Here is an 18,689-nt window from a genome sequence, read left to right as displayed (position 1 = left end):
AGTATTGCCCCTCTTTGTAAGGCTATTCAGACTTTATTGAAGAAGTCTCCTCAACCGTTTCATGGTGATGAATGAGTCGCGCTGGGGGAGAGCATCTACTGTACTGTGAAATTAACTCCATCTTCACCAAATTCCAGCACAGAAGTCAACAAGGTAAAACAGACTTTCAGAATTCCATCACTGCAAAACACTAGAACCGCCGTATAACATTTTCCCTTCACTTTTAAGACTTGCTTTAGAAAATATATATATTCTTGTTTCTCCCGGCTTCAAAAGCAGCAAGACTGTACTAACCCCCACCCCCGATCATGAAGCTACTAATTGCTGAATGGTACTGTCCCACTGTGGGTTAAACCACAGAGCCTAGGACTTGCCGATCAAAAGGTTGGTGGTTCGAATCCCCGCAACGGGGTGAGCTCCCGTTGCTCGCTGCCTGCTCCTGCCAACCTAGCAGTTCGAAAGCATGTCAAAGTGCAAGTAGATAAATAGGTACCGCTCCGGCGGGAAGGTAAACGGCGTTTCCGTGCACTGCTCTGGTTTGCGAGAAGCGGCTTAGTCATGCTGGCCACATGACCTGGAAGCTGTACGCAGGATCCCTCGGCCAATAAAGCGAGATGAGCACTGCGACCCCAGAGTCGGCCATGACTGGACCTGACGGTCAGGGGTCCCTTTACCTTTACTGTCCCACTATTGCCTAAAAAGGATGTTTCTAGGATGGCTGTAGTACACTTTCTAGGAAAAGATGGTTAACAAAAATAAACTGTACAGTAACTGGAAGATCTCATGGCTCTGTCACCGGTAAACATCCTAAGAATTTTGAGTTCCATGTCCTGGATGGGCTGGATGCCAAGGGGTGGTGGGAGGCACCCGCTGGGAAACCCCCAGGGGAAGAAGACTCAGAGTCTGAGGATTGGTGGTGGGACAACGATGAGTGGTGAGAGGGAGAAGACTGGGAGGAGGAGGTGTTGGAAGCTCAAAGAGGTCACAGGGCTTAGTAAGCAGGAAGAGGCTGTGGCAGACTCCGAGGCAGAAGCTGAAGCTGGAGAAGAGTGAGGCCAAGAGGCAGAGATGAGGCAGGCTGCCAAAGAAGCCAGGGAATCTCCTGCTCCTGTTGTGATCAGCTTCCCTCCCCTGTGGTCTCCCAGAACCCAAAGAGGTATGAAGAGGGTGAAGCAAAGACAGACAGGATGAAGGAGCCTCAGATTACTTCAGAAGCATAGATGCTCAAGCACCCACAAAATTCCCCATGAAGGGGCCTGGCACCCGCAAATTTCAGTCCCAGGGCCATGCACACTGCATGGCACCCACAGTCATGGGGCCAAATTGGCACTCCTGTTGGGAAGGAACAGAATTGTTGGAATGCGGTGACCTTCAGTTCTCACAACTGCCTCATTGAGGCAAGACCTACTAGGAAGAATTGCTGTGATCACTAGGCCTGAGCTGCTTTGTTTCTTTGAATAAAGAGTTAACTTTACTGACGCCTGGAGAGTTATTGCTGACCTGTTCCTGATACCTGCCCTGACATTTCATTAAGAACATAAGGTTCACAGTGAGCAAAGTCCTCTGATTTCAGTGGGACTTTCTTCTATGTAACTGTGCATAGGACTATAGCCTACTTTTTTCATTACACGGACCCAGGTTCTCCATGTAGCTTGAGCAATGGAACCTCATGATCTGGGTGACCCAACGATTCATCCTTATAACATAATGCTTAAGCTTGTGAAATGGCATCTCCGGGGACTCCTTTGTGTACCTGCTTTGAAATACCTAACCCTCAATTCATGCAGAGAGGAATACAGCATGCCAGCATTCTTACCTTTGTTACACTGTAGAATCTAACAATATTTAACTGGTGAAGTCATTTTGGTTTCCAAACCTGTGTCACAAATATGCTTGGGAACTTAGGGAAGAAAAGAAAGAAAGAAAGAAACAATGCTCTTATTCATGACATCAGAGCCAGCTCCATGGAAACATGTTGTGATGACAAAAACACACAGAGAGAGATTGCGAGGTCATAAGTCACACTCAAAAGAAGAGGCAAGAGAGAAACTGTAAGTTTAATGAATAACATGTATCAGCCTCAAAGGGGAAGGTGGAAAGCAAAGAGCAACAAAGCACCTGAAGTTAAATACCCTCCAAAGTACTTCAGATCCATTTCATCTTCAAGTGAAGTAGCTCTTCAAGAGGAGAACGTTCCAGGGGGCTCACTTTGCAAGAAATTGAGGGGAATCACATATATTGCCAGTGAAAAGGAAAGATTCCGCAGTGGATCTGTCAGGAATAGCTAGGAAGTTGCCAGCTTTTTTCTAGAAAGTAGGGATGGTGTGATTATTCATTATTTTCCTCTCCCAATGTGAAACATTAAATATTCTCTGTTGCACATGACTGTCATGAACAGGCAGGCAGGTTGAGAATTGTGAAGAATGATTTAGGTTTAGGTTTGGAGGATGCTGAAAAATGCTATTCTGTTTGGTGGGATTTTATCATAAATACAATAAACACACAGGGTACAATGTGAAATTTGGTTTTCCTAATGGTCTTAAGTATTCAACTGATTTAAGTGCTGATTTTTTGTATTTGTACATCTATTATTTTTATTGCGTTGTTTCGTATGACTGGCCCAGTTGTCACCAGGGCACCAGAAGGCCAGAGGTAAGGCAACAGCTGGCAGTGGCAGCAGGGGGCGAGGGCTGGGCACCCCCAGAAAAGAAATTGAGGGTGCCCATGGCCCTCGCCCCCCCCCTAGAGTTTGTGCCCTGCCTCCGCTGCAGAACACCCTCCCAAAGGAGAAAGGCCAGGGCTGCATTTTTTGACATTTTAGGAAAGTTGTTAGAAATCTTTCTCTTTCACCAGGCCTTATCCTAGGCTCCTGGGATTCCAGCACTGTAGACTTGGCTTCCTGCATTTACCATTATTGTGTTTTATGGGTTTAAATGTTGATGTTTTATTGATTTCCATTCCTGTAATTTATTGTTGTAAATGGCTTTTTCAAACATAGGGCCCTACAAACACACACACACACACACACACACACACACACAAAGTCCCACCTCCTTAATTTCACCAGGGGCCATTTACTGACACTCCAGAACCAAGATGCCCCAAATTATAGCCCTCCTTCAGACCTAAGTGGCCCCTTAATTTGACTGATCTTATGTTCCTACAGCCTCTGTTTCCATTGTGTTGTCATCCAGCCAAGGTCTTGAATGCCTCCTGTTAATGGTTCTGTGCTCCAACTGTTCTCTTTTACAAGGGAGAGTCTCTGTTTTTGGTTACTGGTAAATCATTGTTCATATTTTGTTCCTATTGTTGCTTCAGGTAAGAGTTGTTGTTGTTTTTACCTAAGCACCCTCAAGGTGATTCACTTTCAAAATTTTTCAAAAAATAGCCAGCAGTTTTTCACCGGTGTATGTAATAACAAACAGACGCTGAATGGAAAGGCTAGTTTTGTTCAAATGCTTTTTGCTTTGCTCAGTATCCTTCAAATGTTTACCCAAAATTTGTCTCAAAATTTCATTTTTGTATACCTTTAGAAGCGCGACTGAGTCACAGGGCATGTGCAATTTTGTGACCCACCAAGCCAAAGGCAGCCCACCACATCCTCAGCATTTCTCAGTAAGTCTGTGACTGAATGCCTCGATAAATTTGCTATGATTTAAGGCACTGCGAGATTCTTTGAATCCCTTCTCTTTTGGCTGGCTGCCTAGAGCTTCAAAAATAGGGTGGAGGTGGGGACAAAGGGTTGCTTACCACCTGACTGTCTGCAGTTCAGGGCTGGTGGTCTGTATTTTGCCTGGCGAGTCCCAGGCTGTGCGCACTTGGTTTGGAGAGTCGAAGGCTTCCATCAGCGTCACACGTGGTAGCAGGGGCTGCGGAGGAGTCCTTACCCCAGGGCTTGTCATGTGCTTGTTCATAAGAAAAGAATCACAGGGTCATGGTGCTTTAATCGGTTGGGTTCTGCTTTTCCTCTTTCTTCCTGCGCGTGAAAGACATAACAGGGAACTAGCAGAGCAGAAGTAAGATGTGTTTTGTTAGTTGTCTGAAGCCCTGGGGCCCGGAACCGGATAAGTCCTGATATTATGCCTGGATTGAGCAAAAAATAAATCCATTTTGTTTCCTACAAACATTTAGCCATTTAAAAAAAATATGACATAGAAAAACAGGCCTCACTGTCTGCATGCCTTCTTGTAAAGCTTGCATTGTGGAAGTGCCAGAAGCATTAGCTCATTTGGCATACATTTTGCAAGCTAATGCTTCTCCTTTAATTCTCCCTGGGGACAACATGTCTGCTTTCCAAATAAAAAGAAAAAAAACAGGCTGAAGAAGGTGAAGGGGTGTTGCCACACAACCTGCTGCTTCTCTGATGGTATATATGATACATACCTACTCTAATCCAGTGCACTAAGAAACCTTAGGGTGTGTTTATAAGGTCCTTCAACATTCTTTGGGTGCATCTGAAAAACAATCCTATGTTGTGAAAGATGTTATACAAAATATGCAGAACTGTGTGTTAGAATGCTGGGCAACACAACTTCAGATTAAAGATGACGTACAATTTTAGTGTAATGAAATATAATAAAAGAAACAGATGTAATAAACCAGCATGCCTGGGAGTCACCGGGGATACTTTGCTGATGTGCTGGTTCACTACATGGGAGGAGGGAGACTTTTGTTTCAAAAGGGAGAGCATTAAAGAAAATGACACCCCATTTTGAATCAGTAGTGGTGCAGTCGAAATGCCTACTTGGATGTCTTGAGAAGATGGTGATGATTTTATTAGCCCTCACAAGTCACCTAATCTTTTTCCTAAATGCCGTGGAGATGCTGCAGTTAAGGCAGACCCTAATCCTAGACTCTCCATTTGCTTGGTGTGAGGGGAAAGGAAAGAGAGGAGTAAAGCACGGGAGCAGCTGCAAGTCCGTTGACTGGCCTTCTCTTGGCCCTTGGTCCCTTCCTTGGACAGTGGCAGGGGCCAGAATGGGCCTCTCTCCTCTCAGGTCAACAGAGATCAGATAATATGCCGACTCACACTTCCCACCTATATCCTTGCAAGCCCAGAGAAGCCCAGAGAAGTGTAGATTTCCATGAGGATGATGACAAGCCTTTTCTTAAGTCTCTTCACAGAGTTCCTATCACCTTTCTGAGTCCAGCACAACCTTGCTCAACCTTATGATTCTGTCCTTATTGCCACAATCACTCTGCTCATTACCTTCACTCCTCCAGTTCTACCACTCTCTTGTTGTCTTAAGCACCCCCTCATCCACCCCCACTTTCTTCCTCCTTTCCCCCCACGCCTGGCCAGAGAATGGCTGCAAGTTGCCACTTCTCTTTCTTCACGGTATCCATCTTTCCCATGAAGATTTTGACTGACATTTTCAGTCCTCGCTCAAAATGAAAACTAAGCCTATGCAAAATGAATTTAATTTGGAGCCAATCTGTATTATTTTTGCTTCTCTCCCCTGCCCACCCCTCTGCCCCTCTTATCCCTCCCACTGTTGCAGTTTATCTTGTAAGCTCTTCAGGGCAGAGAGCTATCCTTTTGTACTTATTCTGTAAGGCACTATGTAAATTGATAACACTATAGAAAACTGATAGCTATAATAATAATGCTTTATACCTCAAATCCTCTGAATTCAAATATAGTTAAAACCTCATGCTCATTTTTAGGAGAAAGATAAATGCAACAGGAATTAAAGGGTAATGCAGATGCATTGCAAATTGCACACATCTGAGCAGACATCTTGATCTCAGTCTACCAGGATTCCCCCCCCCCCCCTAATCCTTATGCTAAGCAGCATCAAAGCTGAAATCATTCCTAAAACTGGAAAGGAATCCCTTCCCTTTTAAACCAATCTGGTGAAAACACTGTCATTTACCTTTCCTGCTGTCCTTGTCTTCCTTCCAGGCAGGTCACAGAAGGGAACCCTTTCAAAGGAGCCCCAGCATAGGAGCAGCCCAAACCTCAGATGGGAAGCGTTGATGTTTACTTCATTGAATGCAGCAGCACAATGTGGAAACCACACATTTTAAAAACCCAACTTTCGCTACAACTCTATAAATCAGCCCAGATGCATTTTGAAATGTTTCCCAAGGTCAGCTGAAAAAGTTTTCTGCAAGCCTAAGAAAACTCTTTGGATGAACACAGTCTTTGTTCTTCTGATTTTATAAGCACATTCTGTGAGCCAGGCATGCTTCACGTGGTTTCTGGTTTCACACTGAACATGTTACACAGCTCTAATGAGCTTCAGACTTTATGCACCAGGAATTGACATTGGTGTTCCTGTGCACTCTTCTAGGAATACGCCCAGATTGGCTTTCATAAGCATTTCACAAGCCATAATACACGAGTTCAGAAAGTTAACATACACCCAAGCCTTTGCAGGCTGTTTTTCACATTGCAGAGATCAAAAACAGGCTTTCCATCAGGTACACACACAATGGGGAGCAGCAGCCAATCCAAGTTCCCACATCTTTGGTGTAAATCTTAAAAGAGCAGTGTATGAAGAACCTCTGAGAGTCCACCCATGGAAGCAACAGTTTGCTCTTGAGCACTATATATATATATATATGACTAGCACTGCTCAGCCCTGTTCAGTTCTCATACATGGCTCCAGGCAGCTTTACTCTTAATTTTCAGTAGCAGATTATGTCAGAGACACAACAAAAATAGGACCAATATCCTGCAAAAGCCATTGGGAGGTGCTGCGGACCTCTGCACGGATACGCATTGTGTCCCCTCTGCTTCTAAGTCCGATTTTTTACTTGAATACTCTGTTGTGTCACTTAGACATCCACAAATCCACTCGCAGCTTTCCATGGGAGAGTGCACCCAGCTGTCGGGTGAGCAGAGCATCTGGCAGCACACAGATCCAGTTTCCAAGCAAGTGGGCGAAGCCTCTAGTGTTTCTTACCTTCTCCATAGCCTGGTCTGCACACGAATGGCTGACAATGGTGTGGTTGAGGACTGGTGGTAACCACAAAGAATGGCTGGCTAGAAAAATGAAGCCAACACTTGTGAGGCTCTGGGGTCACCCTTTAGGATGCTCTTTTACTTCCACTTTACATGGTAACCAGAGCCATCTTTAGGCATTATTCACATGAAGGGGGCAAATGTGGAGCAGCATAGCTCCTGCCATTGTCTTATTGGGGAATATCATTTGAAGCAGGGAGACTGTTCTGTGCACTGAGGATCCCTGTATGATTTAGAACCCTAGGGGATCCAGGTTTGTTTTATTTAAATCATTCATTCGTGTAAACCATTGATAGTCTGCTGTGTATTTCATCTAAGTCAGGGCTGGGTACATAATTCTATTAAAAGCAATGGTTTCATTAAAAAACAGAACAGGTAATAATATTAATATTCCAATAGCAGATGAATTCAACATCATTATTACAATATTTAGGACACAACTGCACAATCCACAAAGGCCTGAGAAAAGAGCCGGGTTTTACCATTTAGGCTGGCAGCAGACGTCCTTCAGGGATTCTAGATCACAAGGAATTCCTCCATATGTGGAGGAATCTCTGTGCTTTGGAGATTCCACAGGATCGGGGGTGGAATAAGACTTGTGGCAGCTAAATGTACTACTCTTTCATCTTGCTTGCCTCCTTCACACGAGTTACAACTGAGGATCTGCCAAGCTTTCATTGGGGTCCGATGAACAATCACAAAGTCTAAAAGGGAAGCACATGTCCACAGGGACCCAAGAACAGGCCATGGGGGGCAAACGGCCCCCTGTGAATCTCTCCAGTGTGTGGTACTTTACGTCAGGGGTGGGGCAGCTAGAGAAATATCTAAGAAAATACATCTTTTGCACACCAGCAATGTTCTTTTTCAATCTCATGGTAATTTCCTGAAACTCTCAATATTCCTAGCACGGGAATAAAAGTCTAATCTCAGCACCAGAGTGTTAAAACATAAAATTATTTCCACACCCACCAAAAATGACACAGAAAAGGTTCCCTATTTTTAGAGCATCAATGCAACACATACTAGACTTTATGGATTATGAGGGGGGGGGGTGTTTTTTAAGAAGGATTTCAGCACATTCCCTCTTTTAAAGGAATTCAAGTACATTGGGATTATTTGGCTGTTTCAACCAGTGGAATCAGCCAATGATTTTGGCTGCATCTATCATTTTGGCCTGAAGGAGGCCACTGTTAGAATCCCTCTAGCCCAGGATAGGACTGCCACTGGCATCCAGCCAGTCATTAACCCCCCCCTCCCTCAAAAAAAAAAATAAAAAAATGTGGTTAGGAAAGCATAACATGACCAACCTTTCCCTGCTGGAAATTACAGTGGGTGTAGCTTTATAGTGCTTTACTGGTTAATTGAATGTTAAACTTACTACACTAAGCTATTTCACTGGCACTCCAATTTCTCCTTTCTGCGTGTCTATCCTGTACTAACAAACTATTATTAAGCCATGGTTTCTGATCTGACAGATTAAACACCAAGAATGAGGAAATCAGATGGTATGTGAAATCAACAGGGGAAGTTGGCTGAACAAATATAGCTGTGTAATTATGCTTTTATTGAGTAGAGTTCATTCTTTCAAAAGTTCAATAATCAAAGGTCTAGAAGCTTAAATAAGAAAGGCTCAAGAGCAGCTGTCCAGGTATGCAGGCTGTTCTTCCCCAGAATGATAAGAATGTGGTTTCAAATTTTATTTTATAATTTTATTTACAGCATTTGTAGGCTGCTCCATAACATAAGGTATTTCTGCCCAGCTTACAATAAATAAGTAAAAACAATTGAAATGCAAAATAAGACATAAAATCAAGAGCTTTGTGCGCAAAAGGTACTAAGTTTGCTTTCCGAGTATCCCTGGGTGAAGCACAAAGCAGGGATCTTCCAGCTTCGTTGGCCTATTACAACTTTCCTCAGCCTCCTGCCATTGGTCAGGGTGGTGGCGGCTGATGGAAGCTGTAGTACATCAACATCTGTAATGCCACCGGTTACCTATCCCTGGTACAAAGCATAGAGATGTTAAGATATGGCAGAGAAAGATGGCAGGAGGGAAAGCGTGTGGGTCATGAGCAGAGTGGCAAAACAAATGCCAGAGGTGGTAGCTGCAGGTGCTTTGGGATTTTCCTACTAGGGACTGGATTGCGACTGGTAGCCCCAAAATCCCTGGTGGGAATTTATTTTCATTTTCATAATAATGATAATAATGATAATTATTATTTATTTATACTCCGGCCATCTGGCTGGGTTTCCCCAGCCACTCTTGGTGGCTTGAATATAAAAAACATGATAAAACATGAAACATTTAAAACTTCCCTAAACAGGGCTGTCTTCTAAAAGTCAGATAGTTGTTTATTTCCTTGATATCTGATGAGAGGGCATTCCACAGGGCAGGTGCCACTACCGAGAAGGCCCTCTGTCTGGTTCCCTCACTTCTCTCAGTGAGGGAACCGCCAGAAGACCCTCAGAGCTGGACCTCAGTGTCCTGGCTGAATGATGGGGGTGGAGACGCTCCTTCAGATATACAGGAGGGAGGCCATTTAGGGCTGTAAAGGTCAGCACCAACACTTGTGCTCGGAAACATACTGGGAGCCAATGTAGGTCTATCAGGACTGGTGTTTTATGATCTCGGTGGCCACTCCCAGTCACCAGTCTAGCTGCCGCATTCTGGATTAATTGCTGTTTCCAGGTCACCTTCAAAGGTAGCCCCACGTAGAGCGCATTGCAGTAGTCCAAGCGGGAGATAACTAGAGCATGCACCACTCTGGCGAGACAGTCGGCGGGCAGATAGGGTCTCAGGCTGCGTGCCAGATGGAGCTGGTAGACAGCCGCCCTGGACACAGAATTAACCTGCGCCTCCATGGACAGCTGTGAGTCCAAAATGATTCCCAGGCTGTGTACCTGGTATTTCAGGGGCACAGTTACCCCATTCAGAACCAGGGAGTCCTCCACACCTGCCTGCCCCCTGTCCCCTCAAAACAGTACTTCTGTCTTGTCAGGATTTGTAGCCAACGGCTATTACAATATGAATTCATATATGTAAAGAGGCTGTTAAGAAATGGGCTTCAGTGAATTATAGAGAGCTAGAAATGACCTTGGGAGAGAGGTTTATGGTGTGACTATTTGATGCTGCCCTTCAGAGGAGCTTAAGGCCAGTGCTGAGGCAAAATCCAGAGGCGACATTTTGCAAAGGAAGCAATTGAGATTGGTTGCTAGCTGGCAAAAATTCTGAAAACCAAGCTTTACACTTTACTAGTTACATTTCTCAAAGGCTTCATCAGAGTGCAAGTGACATGCAGGGTGCAAATCCAAAGCAGCAGGTGAAATCCAAATCTGAATGCTAAGGGACAGGGAGAATGCAGCCCTGGGAGAAAGCATTCTCTGTGGAGGCCCATAAATTTTGGAACTCCTTCATTCTTATAGCTTACTGCAAATGCTGAAAATGCAGCTCTTTATACTGGTTTTTGACACAAGCTTTATATGCTTAGGACCCATCTTAACCCATCTTATCTTTGTGATTGTAAGTTGTTTTGAACTATTTTTAATATTGCATTTTAATGTTGCAACTGCCCCTGTGACCTTAGGGTAAAGGATGAGTAATAAATTATAATGGTAATAATACCCCCTGGTTTTATATTCAAAACATTCCCTAGTTAGTAAGATGTCTTTGAGAACTGCAATTTGTCTTAACCAAGAGTGAAAATTCCTCATTTTCTTCTCATGACCATGAAAGATGGGGAGGGGGCAATGTGTGAATCCACAACAAATACAGGCTCATTCACATAGCAGGAAAATTGTTGTTTTCCATTTTGCTGAACTCAACCATTTGTGCACTGTAGAAGCTGGCCAGAAATATATCTGTGCTTCTGAGGAACAACCCCACCTGGTCCAAAACTCTCTTTTGCCCAAATGATAACCAAGTCTTTAGCTTTTGAGAGGGCAGGCTATCCATCCAGACAAATCCATAGAGCAGTCTTTGATATGGTTCCTTTGCTATGGTTGCTGCGTGTTCAGCTTGTGGGTCTGGAAGATGTAGTCAACAGAGATGCTTCACTGCCCCTTCTCCAAATCCTAATTCCTTAAAATGCTACTGACCTTTATAAGACTCCTCCTCCTCTTCTGCCGCTCTCTCCAGTCTTTTCTTTCTTTCAAGTCCGGATGTGTGATCCTGCTCTTTCCCCGACTCCCCCGGTCAGAATTTCACAGAAATCCCCAGCAACACATAAATCTTCTATGGATTTCTTTAACCCACAGAATAGGATTGTTCTTTCCCCTCTGAAATGTTAAAGTAGTTTGCGGATTGGAATATGCCTGGGTGGGGCATTATTTTGTTTCCAGCCTGAATCCGGCAATGGCTTCTAAAGTACAGTCCTCCACAGATTAGATCCAGCTGTGGCACAGGTGCACCCTGGCTGTTTGCTGAGGAAGTTTAGCCACTTAAAATGTGCTGCCCATGTGCGTCATTAAATGGAAATGTTTTGGGGCTTTTAAATATATGCTTCCTCTCTCTTTTGATTAGACAAAGCAATTGCTCTTCATTAAAGCCATAGTCAGTTGCAGCAAAATATCATCTGGCATCTTGATCCCTGGAACAGCAGGAAGCAATGTTATTATTTTTAACCAGTAGTTTTCAAACATGTCAGGTTTGGGATCCACCCTTAACTGTAACTCCAAGGCTGGATTGCGCCTCACTTATTATCCCCACATAGTCTCCCATCCAGGACAACACCTGCTTAACTTCACCAATTGAACTACATCATGGATCCATTGGCACCTGCTTAGGGCAGTTGGGTTAGCTGGTGAAATTTTAACTCAGTAAGGCTTCCATTTTTAACTTTGCTGTTTCCACACAATGGGACTTGATTTAGGAAAGTGTGTCATTTACACATGTGCAGAGCACCATTTCCTCCTCCCTGAAAAAAGGGTCCAAGTAAGATTTTCAGACAAGATTGGATTCTATATCTCATGTTTAGAAATTAAGCCACATCACAATACATGTTTTTGAAATCATGGATTGATTACAACTGGCAAAATAGGGTCCCTGTATTCTTCCTTGGGAAGGAAGTTCCATAAATCTGGACCCACCACTGAGCAGGCCCTTTCTCTAGTGTCTCTCAACCAAATACAACTCTAAGAGAGTCTGTCAAATAGCTTGGTCCCAAAATGTAGGGGTTTTAATGGTCACCACCAGCACTTTAAATGGGGCTGAGAAATCAAGAGCTAAGTTTAATGCAAAGTGTAGCTAAGTCACCAAAGCACAGCTGTTCTTCAAAATTCTCATGCCTCCAAATTTCCAACCAAAACTATGAACAAAAATGTGTGTGTTAGAGGGAAGTATGCATTAGCATATACATACTCGTTAAAAAATGAAAAGCGCATTATATTAGGCAAAAAATGCATTCAAACGTATACGTTAGGAACAATGCACAGTAAAATTCTGGTAAATTTTCAAGATTTTTTTTAAATTCACAAACTCAAGTGGAAATGTGGTGAACTGAACTTCAGAATGGAAAAATTGGAAATCAATTAAGTGACCTTGATTCTCCAGCCCTGCAGGGAGCACGTTGCAATAGTTTAGTCTGGATGTAACCAGAGCATGCCATGTATACCTGTGCCAGGGTCTGCTTCCTATAGAAAAAGTACATCTGATGAATCAGCCCTCACATTTACAATACTAAAATGGAAAAAATGAAAAACATTCGCTTTGGCACATTAGGTGGAAGGCACGGTTGTGAGATCAGTGGAGGAAATGTTTTAAAATCCCTCAATGTGAGACAAAAATATAGAATGTGCAGGGCGGGGGGGGGGGGGATATGTCAGCTGTCAGCCATGGTCCTGAATGGGTATATAGTATGTAGGACTTGTCCCCTCCCCCCTCAGGTGGGCATGATTCTCTCCTTAATACAGTTAGAACAAGTTAGGGTCTCACCCTGCCCCACCTCCTCTTCCACCCATTTCCGTCCCTGCCCCTGCTCCTCCTGCATCTTGTTGCCCCACAGATGGCCCAGCTGTGCCCCTGTCCTCTCTGTGGTGGAGCATCTGCTCTGCATGAAGAAGGGCCCAGGTTTTATTATCAGAGACTCCTGCCAGCCAGTGCAGACAGTACAGAGCTCAGTGGACCAATGGTTTGACTCAGTTAAAGCAGCTGCCTGTGTTTCCAGCCCATATTCCCCCAGTGCCAGGCTGGGGCTGGAGAAGGTCGAGTTTTCATAGTATATGTACTGAAAGGGACTTGTCCATTCACTTTTTTTAATTGCTTAGGAGTAACATTTAGGGAGAGAGAGAGAGAGAGAGAGAGAGAGAGAGAGAGAGAGAGAGTACACAAGTGTGGTAATTTTGCCCATCCCTGTTACATCTCATTAAATCCTATTTAAGACTTATTTTCCATATTCTCCCCTCTCCTTAATATCTCTTCTTCCTTGCCCACCCCTCTTTCCATCTCCCTCCCCCTCACCTCCTCTCTGCTTTCATGAGGAGCCAACTTAACACAGTATCAGCAGCATCTCAGTTGCAACTGTGGCTTCCACCACAGAGTGACTTGATTTAAAAGCAAGGCTCAGTTTTAAAGACGGGGTTTGCAGTGTGTCCATATGACTAATCAGGGCTTGGAAGACATCTAGGCACACCATAGGGCTAACCTCATTGCTACCCATCCATAGCAAGTGGGCTCTTGTGTGATCTCATGCCATATCCCTACTCCTGGCACCGTCTCCGAATGCAGAGAGGAAAAGAAGACGGACCCTGCTTTGAAATGTTTACATCTATTTACACAAGGGAATGCTGAATGCATTAACAAGTGGTGGACAAAACCCCTGAATAGGCAAATAGAGACAGACAATTATGAGTCATAAGAACATTAGAATAGCTTGGCTGGATCAGGCGAACAGTCCATCTCCTCCAGCATTCAGTTTTGAGCAGTGCCTACCCAGCTGCTTCCAGGATGCTTACAAGTGGGTCACAAAGTCAACAGATCTTCCCTTCTGTTTACTCCCCAGTAATTCAGTCAGAGGTCTAATGCCTCTGAACATGGAGGTTCTATTTAACTATCATGGATAATAGCAATTCACAGCCCTCTCCTCCTCCTCCAGGAATAGGACTAACGCTTCATTTTTCTAGAAAGCAATCCAGCCTAATGACCACCAGCCTGTAGCAGGGAATTACATATTTAAGGGTGTGCTGGGTTTTCTTTCATCTATCCTGAATTCACTGCCCAGCAATTTCATTCTCCAAGTTCCAACCTTGTGAGAAGGGGGGTGGGGAGGTTGCTGCATATTTATTGATGAAATCTGCTTTTCTACGGATATAAATAAAAGCAATAGTTCTGAAGATGAAAGTATCCTTCCTTTCCAGTTGGAAGGTAGCACATGTATTTTGTTAGCATAGGCACTATCTTAAAAGAGGCATACCTGCCCACATCTGTGAGAGAGTGCAGAATGCTTCTCCTATCATCTGCTGTTTTTGGAAGTACTGGTTTATGTTATTTTTAATTGCCCCCTAATTAATCAGAGGCACCAATTCCACCCATCAAAAGATTTTTATGTGATTAATCAACTAAATTTAAATACTCAGCTCCCATGGTGTCTGATCCAAAGAAGAGAAGCTAGGATGGGAGGCTGGGCTGTCCTCTCCAGGCTCAATCAAGCATGGCTCTCTTCCAAGACGTTCCAAGGATCCCCTCTGACCTTACTGAACCTAGGGATGAATGCTTCCCTGCGTCTATTTTAGAACCTCCTGCTTTGGTCCAACCATTTCCCTTCTGTCTACTGCACCCACCTACTTCTGATTGATATCTTGTCTTTCTTCCAGCAGGGATGGTATTTGATGTTTTACAGCCCTTTTCTGCAAAACGCCTTGAGCCTTGGACCAATGGCAATTCTGACTAGATGTCCTGCATATTCTCAAGTTTAGCCCTGCCTAAGGAGGCTTATGGTGCAGCACTGACTAATTATTTATATATTTAATATATGCATTAATCACTTGCTACATAAAGTGTCCCAAAGTATTTGCAAATTGTAAATAAAAAGATAGTGATGAAAAAGTATGAAACAAAATTATTTACCGAAAGTTTTTAACCTGCAATAGCATAAAAAGAGAAAATCCTGCCCTGCATGACTAAAAGAAGAAGATGCCAACATTCTTCACCCAAAGTGCTCATCCTGCAGTATTATAGAAAGGAGAGGTCCAACCCCAATCTTCTGTTTTTAAAAAAGGATACTAGAACAGACTAGGCTATGATCCCAGTTGATACCACAATATTGGAGGAGAGCTGTCCTATAAAATGTTTATTTTGTTATATGTATTCTATATAATGAATAATATAATTTTTAATATAATTTTTATAGCTTGCAGGCTCAGTTCATAGGAGAGACAACGGGTCTGAGTCAAAATACTGCCCACAACAGCAGTTATTAGCTGCAGATGAAATTTCACCACAATAACCAGGTTCACCATAGCTCAGGCAGGCAGGCAGTTTCTCTGCTAATTCCCTATACTGCTGTAATATCAGAACTCCTGAATATTAGGCATTAAAAACCAAAAAGGAAGAAGAGGAAAGTCATGAAAGGGATATCCTCAGGCGCATGCTCATAACACCGACATTTGTAGGCTGGAGGAACAGAAGGGTACATAAAGGGTGTAACTACAGCCACAGAAATTTTCTCCATTTGGGCACAGCCCACCATTAGTGTGGAAAGGAAAATCCTGCACTTGCTTTCTAATAACAGCCATATGTGACCAAAGGTGCAGACTATTAGCTACAAATTCACTCTGAAAAGCGGATCAAGCAGCAACTGTACCGCTATAAATAGAAAGTGTGGAAAGGCCCTAAAACTGAGCCACGTATAAAAACTGAGGATTCAGAAGTTAAGAGGGAACATCCCAGAGAGCTTGATTAAAACAGGCTTTTAAGAGGCATGCAAAAGTCATTACTATCTCAGCCTCACAAACTATTAAAGGGAGGACTTTCCAGAGGGCGAGGGCTGTCAACAGCAAGATGGCCCACTTCGGCACTGCAACCAAGTGACAATCGCTGGTCCTGGAATGGTCTGCAGAGTCTCCTCAGAAGATCTTGCATAAGCATCAATGACTTCATTAACAAACAAGTGTGACTTTACTTCCCTGCCCCCGTGATTAAGATTTGCCATCATTGACAACCAGAATAGAGTTTTGGTTAAGGAGTGGTGATGACACCCCCCAAAAAAAAACTTCTATGAGCCATTGTCAGTTAAAGTGTTTAGACTTGGAACCCTACTCATTTGAGATAAGTTAGTTTAGTGTAAACATGGGCTTGAAATGATCCTTGAAAAGTTTTGCCCATAGCAACAAGTTTGCCCCTAGCAACAGATCTCCCCCAGCAACAGGGTTGCTCTTAGCAACAGGCTTCTTTAGAAGGCAGACTCCGGAGAAGAGAAGTGTGATTGGTGTGGAAGCAGTCGCTCTGTCCAGATGGCTGAAGAGCACAAAGGAGGAATGATTTTCTGTATATAGTTTACCTTGTTTTTCTTAGACCAGTAGTTACCGTATATAAGCTGTACTGTTAATTGTACAATAAATACTTTAAGAACTGGAATGGATGAGGTGCTTATACCCACATGGGAGTTCACCAACAGATGATCCAAATTGAGGAAGAAGATTCTGAAAGACTTTCTGGATGACTCTGCTGACTGAAAAAGGAATCACAAATGATTGGCAAACTGCACTAACAACCCCCCCCCCCGGAAAAAACCCCTGTTCTGTGTCTCATTGCCTGTTACAGTGTTTCGTGTTGATGGGTCCTTTGGTGGTTGTGATGGGTGCCCACGACACAAAATTCCAAAAGTGCCCACTGGCTCCAAAATATTATTACCTCTGGTATAGTGAAAGTGAGAGTGGGTCTGCAGGTTCGCTCAGTCACAGGTCTTTCCCACCCGTGATTCCTAAGATCTCTTGGTTGGAGATGCCAAGGACTGTCCACATATAAACTACTTGTTCTACCTCTTAACTATGACCACTCCCCTTAAGGGTCAGAATCCTATGTGCATTTCAGCCAAACACTCTTGCTTCAGTCCTGCCAACCTGTCAGAGAGCAAGAGGCATGGGACTAGAACTGTCTGAAGTTTCACAGGGCTGAACTGGCAGCTCAACTCTTGCAAGTTCTTGGTCAGGTTTTTTTTTATGTTCCATCAAAATATTGTCACTGTTTGATGCAACATAAAAAAAAAAAAAAACCTGACCAAGAATTTGCAAGAGTTGAGCTGCAGAAACAAAACTCTTTCCTTAGCACCTGTCTCCGATGAATGCAATCTCTTTGCTGCTGCAATACACAATGACTATTGTGGTGCTTGATGAAGAGCTAAGATCTTTGGATGTAGCTCAGTGGGCTTTGTGGTTTGCAGTGTGGCGGCTTCTATTAAATAAGTGCTCTTTGATATATTTATGTCTCCCTGTCCCTCCAAATGCACTTAGAGAATGGAAGATTGCTGGTGTGCCATAACCCAACTGTTTGGCTAAGATTTTGGCTGGCTGAGGACTGGTGTTCTTGCCCTGTAGAGAGGATTCCTACGGTTTGAGAGGTACCTTCTGATGACTGAGCATCAGTATGAGGGAGACATAAAATCCCTCTTGTAAGGAACCTCCAGTAAAAAGGCCTTTACTTGTTAACCGCAAGTGGTCCCAACGGAAACATGGTCTTTGGCTTTGATTTCCTAAAAGGAAGAGGTTGTGCTGCAGTTACAGTTTCAGGCGCTGTATAATCAGGGTCATTGTGAGGAATTTGATGTATTGGCTTCTGTTCTGTATGCTTTGTAAAACTTCCAGTAATAAAACATATAAAAAAGAAATACGTCCTAAACAGGACAGCAAAAGACTGATTCAAAGGACATCTCTGCAGTGTGAGGACTGCTTCGGCATGGCTAATCCTACTTCATTCTAGGAGGATGAGTAAATGAGCTCCGTGTGGACAAGTAAGAAAAGGTGGTTCCACACTGGTGATTTATGGTAGCACAGGAAGTAAGCCCAGCAACCTGTCTGCTCACAGGGTGCTTGTTTCTAGTCGTTACTGAAGCCTCTGGGCAAAGGCAAAGCAGCTCTCCCAGTGCAAGTGGGATGTTTGCATTGGCCCAATGAGTTAACCATGAGCTGTTCTATGCCCCATATTAGAAAGGAATAGTATGTATAGTTTAAGAATTGCAGCAATATTTTGTACATGTACATGCACGGACATGTGCACGCACACACACGTACACACACACACACACCTCTCTTTGCCTTTAATGTACTCCTAACTGAAGACATACAGGATGCATGGACTCTGAGGTAACACAGGCCAGGGAAGAAAAGTCTAGCACATTTGTGGTACCATGTGGTACCATGTGGTACTAGCTATGTCCCCCCAGCATGTGCAGGAGGCTGTAAAAGTAAAGTAAAATAAAATACATCTAGAATCACAGTAAGTAATTTCATCCCCCCACCCTCCTCTCAAACCCTGCTGAAAACTTGCCTCTGCCTTTCAAAAAGCAGAGTTGATACTGCATCTTTTACTGTACACAGTAGTGGGTGAGTTGTGGGAGCCTGCCAAGAAGGAAAGACGCAAAAGGACGATTTTTACAGATCACAGTCCATGGCTGCCAGCTTTTCCCCACCACAAAACCCAACATCCCTCTGCAGGAACTCATCTTGGAATATTATGCTTGGACAGCTGCCTCATTGTAGTAAGGGCGAGGCATCTCCCCCTGCTCAGAACGCT

The 18,689-nt window shown here is 43.7% G+C and overlaps 1 protein-coding gene and 2 long non-coding RNA genes across 5 annotated transcripts in view; 2 read left to right on the top strand and 1 right to left on the bottom strand.

The window, feature by feature from the left end:
- Positions 1-18,689, top strand: part of SMC1B (structural maintenance of chromosomes 1B) — a 387,986-nt gene that overhangs the window by 115,774 nt on the left and 253,523 nt on the right. The window lies entirely within an intron of this gene.
- On the top strand, positions 2,287-6,144 carry LOC310677617. The gene is made up of 2 exons (XR_014511336.1): positions 2,287-3,318; positions 5,906-6,144. It is a non-coding gene; the product is annotated as an uncharacterized lncRNA (long non-coding RNA).
- On the bottom strand, positions 2,592-6,015 carry LOC310677616. 3 transcript variants are annotated; one of them, XR_014511335.1, is made up of 3 exons: positions 5,877-5,992; positions 4,384-4,454; positions 2,592-4,083 (listed from the first exon to the last, which is right to left on the bottom strand). It is a non-coding gene; the product is annotated as an uncharacterized lncRNA (long non-coding RNA). The 3 variants fall into 3 exon arrangements; XR_014511333.1 differs by lacking the exon at positions 4,384-4,454 and having other exon boundaries at positions 5,877-6,015; XR_014511334.1 differs by having other exon boundaries at positions 2,592-4,454.

This window comes from Podarcis tiliguerta (assembly GCF_965153285.1).
Source record: "Podarcis tiliguerta genome assembly, chromosome: 5".
NCBI classification, from domain to species: domain Eukaryota; kingdom Metazoa; phylum Chordata; class Lepidosauria; order Squamata; family Lacertidae; genus Podarcis; species Podarcis tiliguerta.
The sequence above is the reverse complement of the archived record's forward strand: the minus strand, read 5'-3'. Positions and strand labels throughout refer to the sequence as shown.